Here is a 15977-nt window from a genome sequence, read left to right on the forward strand (position 1 = left end):
CATGTGGGGTGACCTGAAGAGGTCTTTGTATATGATATGTCTTCACAATCTGATCGATTTGTAGCAAGTTTGGAAAAATTTAGTCAAGTTAAGATAGGCTATGCTTGTGCAGTCCTACCCATCAAATCAAAAGGTGTTTCAGCAATGCATTAGTTTAAGGCTGTGAACACTTAAACAACCAGCTCATTGTTTGTTTTCCCTAATAATTTAGTTTCTTTCTAAATTAAACTGTACGTATTCTAAATCACATTACATGAAATTATTTTACTCTGTTTTTAGGATTACAAAAACCTGACATTTTAACAGTGGTGGACACTTAATATCAACTGTATAAGTCTAGGCCCTCCAAAAATGTCTTCACAGCTGAGACATGTGGGATGACTACAGAACTGTCAGAATACTTCTGATATAGAGAAGATATGTGTTACTGTGTTAGAGTAAATTCACCTGGAACAGTAGAAAATTTAAATGGTTATCTTCTTCTAAAAGAAGAGTACGTTATTTTTAGTGAAAATCAGATAGCAGCCAAATTAATCTAGGAATTACTAAAGCAACGTTTGATGAGTAGCTGTACAAAAGCAGAAGGTAAAAATGCAAACACAAGCACTTTTACTGATGTTTTAATAGAGGTGTTGCATAGGTAAATATCTCAGGAACCCATTAAGCCATGTTGATGACTGACACCTCTAAACAATGCTCAGAGTCAGGAGAATTGGGAGAAAACCTTAGAAACACCATGAGGATCCAGAAGACATGAGTGACTCTTTCACTACAAAACGCCCCTTCATCATTATAGAAACTACCAGGACATTCATCATTCATGAATAATGTCAAAGGCAGAGTCATAAGAGAACATATTAACTGAGTTTTTTTGTGAAAAAAAGTTTGACCACAAAACAGTGAAAGAGAGATTTATTTTTTACATGCTCGTATAATTGCTTGACATTGCAGATGTCAGCGGGGTCTCAGGACTGCAAGACAGCAAACATGTCTGCAATCTACACTTTTCATGGAAGAGATGGTTTACATGGTTTAAATTCCATTTCAAGACCTTTTTTTTTGTTGTTTTGTTTTTTTTTTTTTTTTTTTTGGAGGCTGAACATTTTTAGAAATGTTGCTGTAGGTGGAGTTATGCAAAAAAAACAGGGGATGTAGTTACATTTTAAAGTCAGCTCTGTGGCTACATGGCAGAACACAGTACTTGATGTTGCTAAGCAAAAATGACCTAAACCACAGCTGATTCTTCTTCACCTGAAGTCCAATCTTATACAAGAAAAAGCAACAATTCTGAATGTTTTTGTTAAACTGAACAAATAATGAGTTTCCTGCTCATCTGTTCTGTGTTGTATAAGGAAACAAGCTGTGTGTGAATCACTGATGATCTCAGTCTCCTGGTTATCAACAAGTCTGCTTGTTTGCAGCTTTGAGCTGATTTGCACTGCTCATAGCAAACTGCTTTGATCTTCAATGAAATGCATTGGTTATGCCTGTGTTAGGGTTGGGGTCAAATGACACTTCTGTGGGTGTCATTCCTGATTCATAAATACATGCACTTTTGCTCAGGACAGTCAATATGGGCTGTAGGTCAGCACAACACAAATAGAGTATATAATCAATGCACTATTACTGTTTTTGGTAGTGACAATTTCAACCAAGTAAACTCAGATGTAATAAAGAAACTTTGTTGACTAAAGTCTGAGAAAACATGAATTAAATGTAATAATTGCAGACCAAGTTACTATCCACCTACCCCAAAAACCACACACAGATGCACCACCACAAACCACATGCTTGTGTTTACCGTCATTGCAAACCACTCTCTTGTTTCCTGTAAAGGACTGGAAGCTTTAGGTATCAGTGTGTGTGTGTGTGTATTTGTGTTTGTGTGTGTGATGGAGAGAGAGAGCAACAGAGGGGATTGCACTGATCGTAAACAACAGCAGCAGGGAAACAAATGAGCGGTCACCCGACAGCTTCATCCCCACACTTAATCGATGATGCGCGATAAGGTAGCAGTGAGGTCTCAGGGGAAGACGGATGGAGGCCGGCATCTACAGAGGAGTCGCTGTCAAACACACCGAGGAAACCGGCTGAGCAGCTCGCTGTTTTGCATTTCTGGATGAGGCACTGCTGCAGTTAATTAAAAACAGCTCAGATGTGTATGAAATGCATTGTGTGGGGCAGCCATGTTGTAGATTAGAGAGGGATCATGTGGGTCATGTTGAATTCTTAGGGATTTTTTTTATCTTTGACTTTGAAAAGTTGGGCTTTTTCTTTACTTTTTTTGTTCAGAACAGATTAAATTTTTTTTTTTTTCCAAAGCTCATTGCATTCAATAAAGAAGGAGAAAACACGGTTTCCCAAAAGAATGATTAATTCCATTTGTTAGTGATTCATTTACTAATATGTCACCTTGTTTTTGCATCTCCTTTGAGGCATGTTAGGCAGAATTCATTGTCTAGTGGAGTTGATGGTTCCACAATACGCTATTTATAGTTTACCTTTTAGAACACAGGAATACAATCAATCACCTGTTAAACTGAAATCTACCAGGAGCATACTTAAAAAATAGTCTTCCACATTGGATACGAGTCTGTTTACAGAGAGCTTGTACATGCATGCGGAGATGTAGTACCACCAGAAGCAACATGGGGCAATGTTGCACAATACAGCTCATGTGCAACCAGCAAAAGGAACAAAGAAGAAAAAGCTGAACCTTATTTATTGGCTGCGCAGATCACTGCTGATCACTACTGTTGCCATGTTTGCTGTTGTCTGAAACTGATGTCAAAACTCAGACGTGAACTCTGCCCTCTAGTGGATGTAGTGTCGAACAACCTTGCCAAGGACATGCAGGTAGCGACATTTGACATGGATGTGCCTATTTAAGTATAAAAAGGGAACACAAGGCTTAAAGCATTTTCAGACTGTTCCTTAATTTATTTATTTATTTTAATCCTTTAAGTGAATAAAAAACATTTTTAAAACCAGTTTTATCTGACAGTCCCCATTCAAGCAACTTCAAGACTCCACAGTGTGGTGGGGTAGTGTTGGACATACATACAAATAACTCCAGTACCTTTCTCATGTATGTATTCTGAGACGACTGTGGTGCAACCCTTTAACAGCCAGTTTCTTCATTTGGTGAAGGAGGTTTTTCACTGGCTATAATGAATTTTATTGAAAATATGTTGGAACAAACCTACCTGAGCCATCTCTACCACTTGTTTTGGGTATGTAATGACAAAAGTGTTTGTTACCTCATTATTGTTTCAAATTTTGACCATTTCACTATTGTAACTATTAACCTACATCCCAACCATTTGTTAAAAAAAAACACTGAATCCAATTATTATTCAAAGGAAATGCAAAAAAAAAAAAAAAAAAAAAGAGTTAAATGGGCAACTGAACTAAAACCATTCCTTGATTTAACTGTGAAAGTAACCGTAGTCACAGTGAGAACAGGACCCCCCCCAATTATATTCAAAGAGCAAGAAAAAATGCTATATTTTGACTGGAAAAGAAAAAAAACAGCTATTAGACTCAAGATCCCTTAGAAATATTGTATCTTCTCTGGGATTCATTTTCCAAATTAGTTTATTTACGTGACAGTTTGGTCACGATTAGCTTCAAACTTGTTATAAAGTCACAAAACCAGCTTATATGTAAAGATATTTTTCCCCTCAGTAGTTAACATGAGAACACATTTCCTGTGTCAAACTACAGTCTTCCTACTCAGCATATTAAAAACAACCACTGCCCTTTCATTTCGAGTTAAGTCATTAGCAATATCACTGTTAAACAGCTACATAAAAACTTTCACTGGGATATTAACCTAATATTTGTCAGTAGGGAAAAATTGTGTCAATTTGTTTAGATGCCATATTGTATTTTTGCTTGCTTTAAAGCTTTCTTTTGTTCACACTGACCCTGGTTCTGATTTTTGGATGTTTCTACACTTAAACTATAGGATCAGCCTCGAAAATATCTCTGTACATTTCTAATCCTTATAGCCAAACGTTAAATCATATTTATCCACTACAAGTAAATTAATTTAGTTTAAAAAACAAAATCTACTACACATCTTCTCTTTCTCCATCCCTTCTTCCCTTGGTTTGATAGCCAACAAAACAAGATCTAACCAGGCAGTAGTTGTTAGAGATAATGGTGGAATATTTCTTACAAAGATGGTGCACCCAGCCTTTAACCAGTCATAAAGACATTGACTTACTGTATAAATCTGTGATTGCATTAAAAACAAAAACTCAAAGTGCCAAAAAAAAGCATTCTAACAACAAAGAAACAATCCACCAAAAACAAATTGCTCATTTTTTGTGTTAGGTTAAGGGAGAATAAAAGTGAAATCTCTTGCTACCAGCTTGGAGAATGAAAAACGATCCCTTCAGCTGACAGGCCGATAAGAGCAGGGGCTGTGAGGGGAGGTCACCTTCAGACAAACCAAGCTATGTTAAATCATTTATCACTGAAAATGATAGATGGGAAAGTGAGACCTGGGCATCAGCAATGATAGGATACGACTGGTGGAACAAAAAAAAAAGTGTTCTAATTCTACAAGAGCTCTCAGCCAAAACCAAAACAAGCATCGGAAATAAGACAAAAAAGCCTTAGATGCCTGAACAAATGGAAGAAAGGTGACAGAGTCAGATTATTTATGCCCATGTTATTTGTGGGTCAGCAATTATTAATCAAGAGGACACAAGATGCCTCTGATAGCTTGAGAGAAACATAATGGATTGAGTCATTTCTGTGTCACAACAGGCAACACAAGGAATAAAGAGTATACTCCAAAGTCTGGATTGATGAGTAGATGATAAAAGGTGTAAGAAGTGTCTACACAAGATACAATATCTGCTATGATTTTGTTTGATTTGATGGTAAATGGTACATATGGATAGCATTGTGATTTACTTCCATGAGTCCAGACCTCAACACAAGTGAACACTTGTGGAATCAGCTTGGGCATGTTGAACGTGCTAGTCTGACCAACACAACCACACTAGTTGACCTTCAACAACTTCTGGTTGAGGAATGAGATGCCATCTGACAGCAAAATGGAACCAGGCTGGTGACCAGCACGAGGAGGCCTCGCCAAGCTGGGCACTACGTTTGGATCTTGCACAGCTACTCAGGTAGGAGACAAAATGAATAAGGTGTAAAAATGGCCAATGTGTTGTTTTTCATTATTACTGTGGGCGAGTGCAGTCATCTAATCCACCAAGAAACTCAAAACAAGAATAAATACCAACAGAATATTGCAGTGGATTGTGGCATATATTCTTGAAAGCACTGCCCACAAGTTTAATATAATCCTTACAAGTTATACCTCTTTAAAAAGGTGACTTTTCAGGTTTTTCCGACTATGTATTATACACCACCAGTTGGTATCATTAAAGGGGAGAAATAATTGAACAAAAATATTTTTACCAAACCTGTAATTATTTAGTCAAGTCAAATAAATGTCCCAGTTGACTTCATATTTTTACTTTGCTTTTCAGTAAAATTACTGCGGGAATTTCATTCAAACTAAACCAAGAAACCAGAAATGGTGCCAACTAGCATAGGTTCTCCTCTCTCTTTGCACCGATGTCAGTTTGGCTGTCTCTGCTACAGGTGCAAAAACAAACCCTTTACAAGCAAAACAAAACTTAAACTATGGAAAATTAAAGTTCTAACATAATATAATACAGAGTCTGGAACACAATAAGTAGATGTGCTTGACAGGTACTCCAGTTTGAAGCATGCATATGAAGATGCAATTCATTCCTGCAATGCAGCAGAAAAAATGACCAGTGCAGCAAGAAACCTACATTTGATCCAAGTGGACATAATAGGACCATGCACGGTCATCAGTGTGCACACTCCTTATAGATATAAATGAAAATAGCATTGCATGAACTCATGCATGCAGCAATGAGAATTGGACTGTATAGCACTCAAGTACTTTGCAGTTTTACACACACACACTTTTACTCCATATTATATGCAATTTAACTGACACAAACAAGCCAGTTCACAATCAATAAACCAACATCCAGCACACGAATTAAACACTTTCATTTTAATCTTCCTCCTATTTTATTTCATATAGACATGCAGTACCTCCTTGTCTTCCTAATAAAGTTTTTTAAAGGTGTGTGTTTGTGCAGCTGCTGTGTGTCTGGCCCATATGTCTATGTAGAACATCACACATGATCTTCCAGAAATCGACTCCTTCCTGCCCTCGAGCTGCCCTTTAACCTTGAACAGGACAATACGGCAGTTAAGAATGCTCCCTCCTGCCACGATCAATCATAAATCCTCACTGCCGCATATTTGAGAAGAATTTATTATAGAATAACCAAAGTGACCGCATCCTCTTAGCTTATCATCTTTCTGGTACGTCCATTGCAGATTTAGCAGCACTGTGTGTGCGATAAGAAATTAATGAGGGCGATAAAGCGGCTATGGGCCCCCATACTTCCTGAGTGATCAAAGGAGCTGCTCTGATTAGTCACAAGAAGCAGGCTTCCTCACAATGCAGTAAACTCAGCGTTTCTATACATCTGATGGCCAGGTTTTTTCATTTTGCGGGAATTTTTTCAAATTATTGAAACTAGAAAACAAACAAAAAAAAGAAAAATACCTTTAAAAAAAAAAAAACCTTTTAAGATTTTGTTTTGCCACAACTATCAAGTTTACACCATAATTGAGGTTTTATGGCCATCACAGCACAAAGATGAGGTGCATACGCTCACAAACTCATACAGGATGTGGCACCCAGTCCCTCCTGTGATGGGTGGTAGGCATGGATGTCTGCTGTGCACATGTTTTATGACTCCAGCTGACAAGTAACTATAAACATGCTGCTGCTTTTTTTAATGGAGTCAGAGACATACTGGCTGGTGCTGAAATAAGAACCAGCTCTTGCCTTTGGTTTCAGCCTAACTTCTCATCAGTTGTCATCATCTTCCTGAGTTATTGAATGAAAAACAGCAGGACTCCCTCAACACTGCTGCTGCTGGCAAGATGAACAGTCTGATAATGATGTAGGACGTTCCATACGGAGGATATATGCTGGTAATCAGTGAGCATGTTTCACACAAAGAAAGCTGGGTAGATATTGTGTTACATTTAACAAGATTTTGTGACAGCTTCTATAATATATAATGCTGTAAAAAACCATCATCAGAAGTGAGATTAATTGTCTAAAGTCTGGCAATGAATAATAATAAGAGATAAATTCTTAAAAGACAAAACTGGAGTCAATGAACTTTTTTCTTGTCAGCATATCCCATCGAAATCTCAAATTAAAAATGTATTAGATCATATCTTAAGACACATGAAAAAGTGCACCCTCTTCCCTTACCAGGTCTGGAAATGAAGTAGCACAACTTCAGATTAGCGACAACATTTATTTAACTAAGCTATCATAAAGCACAACCTTTTTTTTTCTCTCTCCAGAGTCCAGACAGATGGGTTCACATTTGACTCTTCAGTACTTTGGTACATAGAGGAGTTTGTGGTAGGGTCAAAGACCTCAAGATTAAAACAAGCTTAAACCATCACTCCTCCACATCTGTGCTTTACAGTTAGTATGAGGCGTTTTTGGTTTTCACTAAACAAGCTGCTGAACATTAGGACCAAACATCTCCACTTTGGTCTTGTTTGTGCAAAGTTCCACATATCTTTTGGTTAGTCCTAAAGAAACCCAGTACACCCAAGCTGTGCTGCCTTGTTCTATTAGAAAGAAGAGGCTTCCTACCAACAACCCTTCCAAACAAACCACACTCATTCAGTCTGTTTCTAACTTCTTATGAACCTCAACATGCTAACTTAGGCCTGTAGCATCTGAGATGTATCTTGTTTTTTTGTTTGCAGTCTGACAATAGCATACTCAGATCTTGAGGTGAACTTGCTGAGATGTCCACACATGTGAAGACTGAAAACATTCAAAACACATGGCAGTGTGTGAATAATCTCTTTCACTATACAATGATAGACTCAATATTTTGGAAACAGATATGTAACCCCAGACTGAGAGGCAGTAGCAGTTTCCATAGATTCACATCAATTAATTAAAAGTCGCTTGAATTAGAGGGGAAAAAAATGTAAACAGCATGAACAGCTCTGTATTTAAGATGAGTCTATTTGTCCCAGAATATATTGCTCAGGCCTGATTTTGAGGTTTGGCAAAAGACAATAGTTGAGGCCAATTTTTTGTTAAAATCAGTCGGCTTAGTTCCCCTTAATGGTGGGCTGTGGTGAAATATCGATCTGAAGCATCAGATGACCAATGCACAGATAACAGCAACTAAATGATGGATCATTCAATAGGACCCCTGAAGAAGGCCTTGAAAACAGATCCCTGATGTCTTCCAGCAAAGAAAAAGTGCAGGCAATGGCCTTGGGGATGTTAATGCTTATCTATGATCTATCAAGCTGTGTGGTAACTGCAAGCAGAGTGCAAAATGTAGCCTGTGTTCCTGTGCTTGGGGTTAAATTCTCATCAGCTGGTTGAGCTTCAGATCTCTCTTTTCGTCCTTCCCTCTTCCCTGCTTCTCTCTGTCTGTCAAACACTGCAGCCTCCTGGACTTTCAGCCAACGCAAATGCCTGCCTAGTATTGATGAATAGAGACAGCTGTAGTGGAAATACAAAACGTATTAGCACACACATATACACCATAGTGTTTATAGAGGGTGCAAGTAGAGCCTAAGGCAGATTAATTACTTTACTTCTCAATTAGCCTAGTCAGTAGGAGAGGAAATGACTTTAACTGGCCTTCTGCTTCCTTTAGTCTTTGTGCATGCGTATATGCCCATAGAAGTGTGTCGGCTCTGTCTGATCTAATTCTGAAGTGTTCGTGGTTGCTTCCAGACAGCTGCCTGGTGGCCAGTGGCTCTCACATGTTGCCTTCACTTCCTGTTCATGTTAATGCTCTTCAAAGAAAGACAGGTCAGGAGGCTGGGGGGCGCAGTTTGAAGTGTGCATGGACCCCATGGCAAAAACAGCCACACAACTCTGATATAGCAGAGGAGGTTGATGTTTCTTTTTTTTTTTTCCATCTTCTTGCTGCAAATCACACATCTCCAGTCAGTTTATCATGCCAAGAAAAGCACAGGTGTGACCATTAAACAATATCACTAATGTTCCTGAAAGTAATTAGTCAGTAGACCAACATCAAAGATGCCAGCACCCTGTAACGATGGCAAACCTAAATGGAATGCTTCCCTTATTACAGTCATTTATTAAGCTCGTGCTCTTTTTGTTATGACAACCCAAACACACAGTAGGAAGTGTTGCTGGTGTCATGGTAAATCAAAATACAAAACAAACAATTCTTGCATGTTAAGGTAACCTAAAATATCAGCACCTACTGGGACAACTGTAATGCAAGTCACCATTTATATGCAATATTGACAGCTTCATCAATCTGTTAAAGGTGTTATAGCTTTGGTCTTTAAAACTTATGACCGCAAGGGGTCGGAGCTTACTAAATTCATAGTTTTGTGTGAATGTTGGTCTCCATAGAATAATAAGCTTTGGGGATTACTTTTGGCCTTGCCCTTACATAAACACACCAACATAAAGTTGGCTACCTTTCTTGTTGACTCAGGGGCATATCAGCGGTGAATCACCTTTGATGCTTTGTACTTATATCTTTAACTTAAATTTACTTTAGTTCTGATTGGTTATGTTAAGGCATTTTAAACTACTCAGATGAACGTAAAACATGTTGCACTTTGCCTTAAACAGACATTCTCTTGTTTACTACATATTTATTTTTATTGTCAAGGCCTGGCAGTATCACTCCTCGTACCTCTTATTTCCATTGTGTTTTTCTCTTGTTTTTCTGTCTTGTGTTGTCTGTTTAGGCATGTCTTGCTGAGGCAGATCCTGAGTTTGCTGCTAATTACTCCATGCACCTGTGGCTCATCATCCTCATTCTCCCTGGGGTATGTCTACCTCCGTCATCTTTTTACTCATTGCCAGTTTGTCAGTCTACCATCTCATTTAATAAACAGCCAGGCCAAGAAACCAAGTTAAATAAAAGCTATTTCTAGGACTGTATTCAACTGATGTTCTCCATTTGCCACATGATTCTTTCATAATTAATTTCAACCTATCCCACTATGTTCCACAGAAAGATGTTTTTTTAAAGTAATATAACATATCTTTGTTTATAGAATTTCTCTCTCTCTCTGTCCTGTTGATTTGGTTCGGCCTCCGTTTCGAACAAGAAAATGATGGAAAAGGAAAGTTTGGACCACAGTTATTTGATGACCATACTTGTGGGATTCCTCTCAAAGATTGTATGTCAAGTGATTCCACACCCTATTGGAGCTAATTTATGATTGTGTGTGCAGAATGAGTCATGTTTTCAGTCCTGTTCATTGGTTGTCAGTTTGTTACACTAAGGAACTTTTTAAAAACGTCTGTAAAACTCAGAAGAAAAAAAAAAACTGATGTAAGGTCTAAAAAAGTTCTGAAAAAGAAACAAAGGAAACCAAGGGGTATTTAAACTGGGGACACTAACAACTTGATGCAGAAACAGAAACCAGGAGCGTGTTCCAAAAAGGACATTCAACTAATTGAGTCTAAAAAGAAACCCTGGAGGGGTATTCGATGAAGCAGGATTAAAGAAAAGTCTTGCTTATTTCCATAAGTCTGGCTCATCAAAGAGAGTTCTGTTCCATTAATGTGGCTTATACCATGGTCTGGGTGAATACTCGATTCTGATTGGCTGGAGGGTGTCCATTAAAAACTGATACACCTATAAAAGAAGTTCCGGCCAAATAGCCTTATTACTGTAAATTATTGCGCAGACTAAACGTTAGTTGGTAACCGTGGCAACAGAAACTCAGACACCGGGCTGCAGACGCGCCAAATCATATCATCAATAAGCAGCCTGCAAGCTTATTGAACATGTAAGAAACTATCTGTGGAATTTGACTGAATCAAAATGTCGCATCATCCTCTGGATACACACAAACTATGAGAGCTGCACCCGCCCACTGAAATGACACTTTGTGTCATGTAACATAACCTTAAGCAATCATTTGTCTTCTTTCTACTGAAGAGCCGGTTAAGAGTCGCCGCTGGAGATACGCCAAATCATGTCTGTGACGGGGTGTCGCTATGAAATAAGCCTGCAGGCTTTTTTAATGATGTAGGAAACTATCTGTGGACTTTGACTGCTTGAAACAAAATTTTGCATCGTCCTCTGGACACACACAAGCTGTAAGAGCTGAACCTGCCCTCTGAAATGTTTGTGTCACGTAACATTCTGCAGCTGACTGAGCTGCAGGTTCTGTGTTAGAGCCGGTACCCTTGGCAACGCTTCACAATGAAATAGTCCACTCAGCCGCTTTTTGTGAAAAACGTACGATTTTACTGGGAATAAAACAACATTAACACATTAATAATTTAATTTTTTTTCTTTCTTAATGGACCAGGTATAAGCGGGATAATGTCCGACAAGGTCGCCATTATCATAAATTAATGGATGACGCGGAGGTGTGAACCGTCCAACGCGAAGCCCTTACCTAAATGAGTCCCGCCTGAGTTACCGTGGTAACTAATACTGGTGAACAAGCCTGCTCTGAACCAGGAAAACGATCCAGCTTATTCAAGTCTCGTCTAAAAGAATGTCTAAAGGGTCGAAAAGGGAGAGTTACACCACATAATTACACACTCGTGCTGCTCACGTCAGGTAATAAGATATTTAAATCTGTTCAAATCAAATAACTGTTTTGTTTCTAAAACAAATAAAAGTAAAACATTGTAACAGTCAGGTGTGTTGGAGTAGGGAAACATTGTAAACCTGCATGACACCGGCCCTCGAGGAACCGTACTAGACCATGATTGGACCACGATCTTTAATTTCTATTTCACTCTGGCTGATATACAAAGTAAATATTCAGTGGACATTTCTATATCTGGTCATTTAAACCCCCAGCAAATGCTGTTGAGACATACAGTATATGTCCTCTCACCTAATATCCAGATTTTTATATATTACAGGTTTCTTTACCCCCACACTTAGTGTCCTGTAGAACTGGGCCTCCAGTGGAAAACCCTGCCATTATTGGTAGTTAATACTAACATTTTATATGATTGTGTAAAATAAATTAAAGGAGACTAATCTCCATCACGTGAGGAGGATGGTTAGGAGAGACCATTTCCTGGTATCCAGAGAGGCCAGCAGAGGTCTAACAACTAACAGTTGATTGTAGACATGTGTGAGGACTTCACACAGTTTATTACTTAACAGATGCATCACACATCCACTTTGATGACCCAGTGATTATATAACAGATTTCTATAGCCACTAGCTTACAAATCCAAGTCACTAGCATTCTTTCATGTGTATTCCTGAAAGACAATTGTACACAGTAATGTATAGATGTGGTGCTCATCTATGGAAGCCGAAAGCAGCGTTGTCTGCAATCTTTTATTTAGGTGCCAAGTTATCTGCCTTTTTGTTTTCTTGGGCTCACAAGATGTTTGAGTTTCCAGTAGGAATCTCCTTGCCCGTTACTGCTGTCATGAACCTTGGGTAGGATTTATCACATTAAGATATGCACATAAATTTCAGTTTGCTGAACAGAGTTTAGTAAATGTCTGCTCTTGAGCATGGATAGTGACAGTTTGTGTTTAGCATGTCAAGATAAGATGATTGAGGGTAAAACTTTGAACAAAATCAGGTTTATAATCAGCCACCTTCGTCTGTACTCACATCTTAAATGAGCTAAAAGTTTATATTGAACATATCGTCAGGGCCTGAGATCAGATGAGATGGAACACTGAGGCATCACTTACCATATCTTTAATCTGCTACATGAATCTTGGATTTTAAATTCATCCCGTTTTTCACAGACAGACAGACAGAAAGAAAGAGCCAGCTAAAGCCAGCTGATCAAATTAATAAAAACTTCATAGGATTTTTTTTTTTTTTTTTTTTTTACTGGCAGTAATTACAACATACATCTGCTAGACATTTGCTGCCAATATGGAGCTCCTCCATCCCAGACTAGCCACAACTGTTCCCTTTTCTATAACCTGATTCATCAAGTATGAGGCACTTTTTTTTGAGAGTGCAAATTATTAATTTCAGTTAACAAATTGCTGCTTTGTGCATAGCAATTATCAAAAATTGCCCCCTTGATACATGATGCACCGCAGTTTTCACTCTACTTCAATTTGATAATTAATCAAACCACAGTGGAATGAAGAAGTCATGAATCACAGTGAGTTTATTTAAGTCATCTACTGATGAACAGATTTGTTTATTTATTTTGTGGCTTTCCATCTCAGCTAAATCTCTTCATATTTTATAAATCCAAAGACTGACCAGATTACACCAATACTAAACGAGTTTGAGTAAATTCCGCAATGCTCAAAATGAGCTCTCATAACTTCCCATTTCACTTCTTTCCACGTCATCTTCCTCTCCTCCCTCCCCGGGATCCCAGTCGCCCCCTGAGCTGTCTGCTTGACAGCCCTCTGTCTTCCTCCTATTTAGTTGCCATAGAAACCAATGGCCATGGAAAAGAACAAGTGAGTGGATTGTCTGGAAAAGGGACAGTAATAGTCAGCTATCCCACATTGTGCAGCCTTCAAATATTTGGTTTTACTAAACATAGCTGATGTTTCATTTATGGGATGTCAGACCATAAATATTCTGTTGATTTTAGAACTTTAAGGTGTGAAGTAACAGGGAGAAACAGATTCAGTGTTTCCCCAAAGTTCAATTCAAACGCATCATTAATATACAAAATGTGTAATAGAATTTCTGCAATCATTACAGCTGTTGTGTCATAAACATAGAAAATGAAAATCACTTTAACTAATGCTTTAAATTGGGTAGCAGACACCCACAACGTACTGCTGGAAAGGTATAAACCTGTTATGTCAGCTTCCACAGCATGGGTTTAAAGCTTTACCATTAAAGTCTTTGTAGCAGAACAGCAGCCATCATCGTGGTTTCACTTAATACGGTTATCCTGTCACTCCAGACAGCTTCAATTTCCCTTCCGAGGTATGCAGGAAGTTCCAAGCTTAAGTTTATGGTAGGCTGTCAGTAACTGAGCAAAGTGTTTGATAAAGGATAACAAAGGTACTTTTTTTTCCCAAACATTTCATCCCAAGGAGCAGAGAGTATATAAACTGTTCAAAATGAAGTGTCCAAGATTTCAAGAAGGCATATTATGGGAGGAACAACTTTTCTTTGTTTGAAATCTGTGTCAATAGCTTAAGTGTCATAAGAAGTCCCTGTTGGACCTACCTAGGACTGAAAATATAACTGAGTTAAACTGATTTAGCTTTGAAGCTGACTCAGACATCACTATTGATCCTAAACCATGAAGCAAGCTTCATACCGAAACTGCTCAGCTGTCAGCTGTACAGAGTAGAGCCCATTATACACCAACTCTCAGTCTCATTGGATATCAAGAAGCCAGTGAACAGGCGATATTGTTGATAGCAATTTATTAGAAATAGTTATCAAAATGCAGTTGAGGGGTTGATTCCAACTGTCTATGATGTACAGTATACCAATATGCTATGTGATTCACTGACCCTGAGTAAAGCTAGCATGTTAGCATGCTAGTTGAAATCTACTTTTCCATATATGTTACTGTGTGGAAAACTTGCATATTTTATTGTGCTTCATGTTGCTACAATGACTTCAGAAAAAATATTTAAACATTTTCATAATGTAACTGTAAGTCAAGTATTATTTTCTTTTTCTCATCAATTTGTTGTGTGTGCTAGTGTCAGCTTAGGCTCAGAGCTAGAGGTGGAAGAATGTCCTGATATAAACATAATACAGATTTTTATCATTATAAATACACATTTATCACTACAGAGTGAATATATATGTATGTATGTATATATATATATATATATATATATATAATATATATATATATATATATATTTTTTTTTTTTTTTTTTTTTTTTTTTTTTTTTAATTGAAATTTAATCATTTCGTCTTTAACTGCAGTGAACGGTTGCTGTAGCTGTTGGTCCAGTGCAACAACAAAGAAGAAAAAAGAATTACAGCCACTTGAGCAGAACATTAGAGCTGACTATCACACAAAGACATTTAAAGCAGCACTGTGCAATATTCTTACACACACACACACACACACACACACACACACACACACACACACACCCCAGTCTTATTAGCATGGTATAAATATTAGAACTTACAGTTTTCCTTGGAAGGATTTTCATTTTATGACAAAACTACTTTGTATGTTTTTTCTTTTTCTTTCTTTTATAAATTTGAGTTTAATTGGTTATCTAAATAAAGACATGTAGTGTATAATGTAGGAATAGTATTCCTCCTCTTTGCTTGTTTTATGCAATTTATTCACAGTGACTGTTACTACTTGTTCATTGTATTATTAATTTTTATTTCTGTGAACGTTTTAGACTGATTTTTCAAAGCTTTTCTACAACTTGCTAGTAATTAATTGAATTCATGCTTACCTCTACCAGTGAAATGCTTCAGAGAACAGCTTCAGAGGTCCGGTTTGTACCCCTGATGGTTCAGAGCAGGTCGGTTGGTAAATAACTGTTGTTTCAGTTTTGAGTTTTACATTTTATTATACATATGTCAATCATACAACCAAATTTGATTACTTTATTTTACATAATATTAAATATAGATTCATTTCTAAAATGACGAGATGGTTAAAAACGATCATTTAAATGGTTTACATGGTGAAATATGCTTGTGAATATAAGGAGCAAAAATGATCTGCCAGTTCCAGTGAAAAGTTAACTTTTAGATTTAAAAGGAAAGTGTGTCCAAACTTTTGACTTGTATTATGGCTAACTGCGGCAATAATGCTTTCTGCTGAATTCCTGTCAAATTTAGCAAAGACATTTAGTTTTTTATGTTTCTCCTTTCATCCACCTGAGTTACAAATGCCTTTAGCTGTTACAGATGGCCATCAATAATCCT

At 37.6% G+C, this 15977-nt stretch overlaps 1 long non-coding RNA gene across 1 annotated transcript; it reads left to right on the plus strand.

Annotated features, from left to right (window-relative positions):
- Positions 1 to 430: 430 nt before the first annotated feature.
- On the plus strand, positions 431 to 12797 carry LOC121634419. The gene is made up of 3 exons (XR_006009229.1): positions 431 to 497; positions 10683 to 10688; positions 12787 to 12797. It is a non-coding gene; the product is annotated as an uncharacterized LOC121634419 (long non-coding RNA).
- Positions 12798 to 15977: the final 3180 nt, after the last annotated feature.

This window comes from Melanotaenia boesemani, chromosome 23 (assembly GCF_017639745.1).
Source record: "Melanotaenia boesemani isolate fMelBoe1 chromosome 23, fMelBoe1.pri, whole genome shotgun sequence".
Lineage (NCBI taxonomy): Eukaryota > Metazoa > Chordata > Actinopteri > Atheriniformes > Melanotaeniidae > Melanotaenia > Melanotaenia boesemani.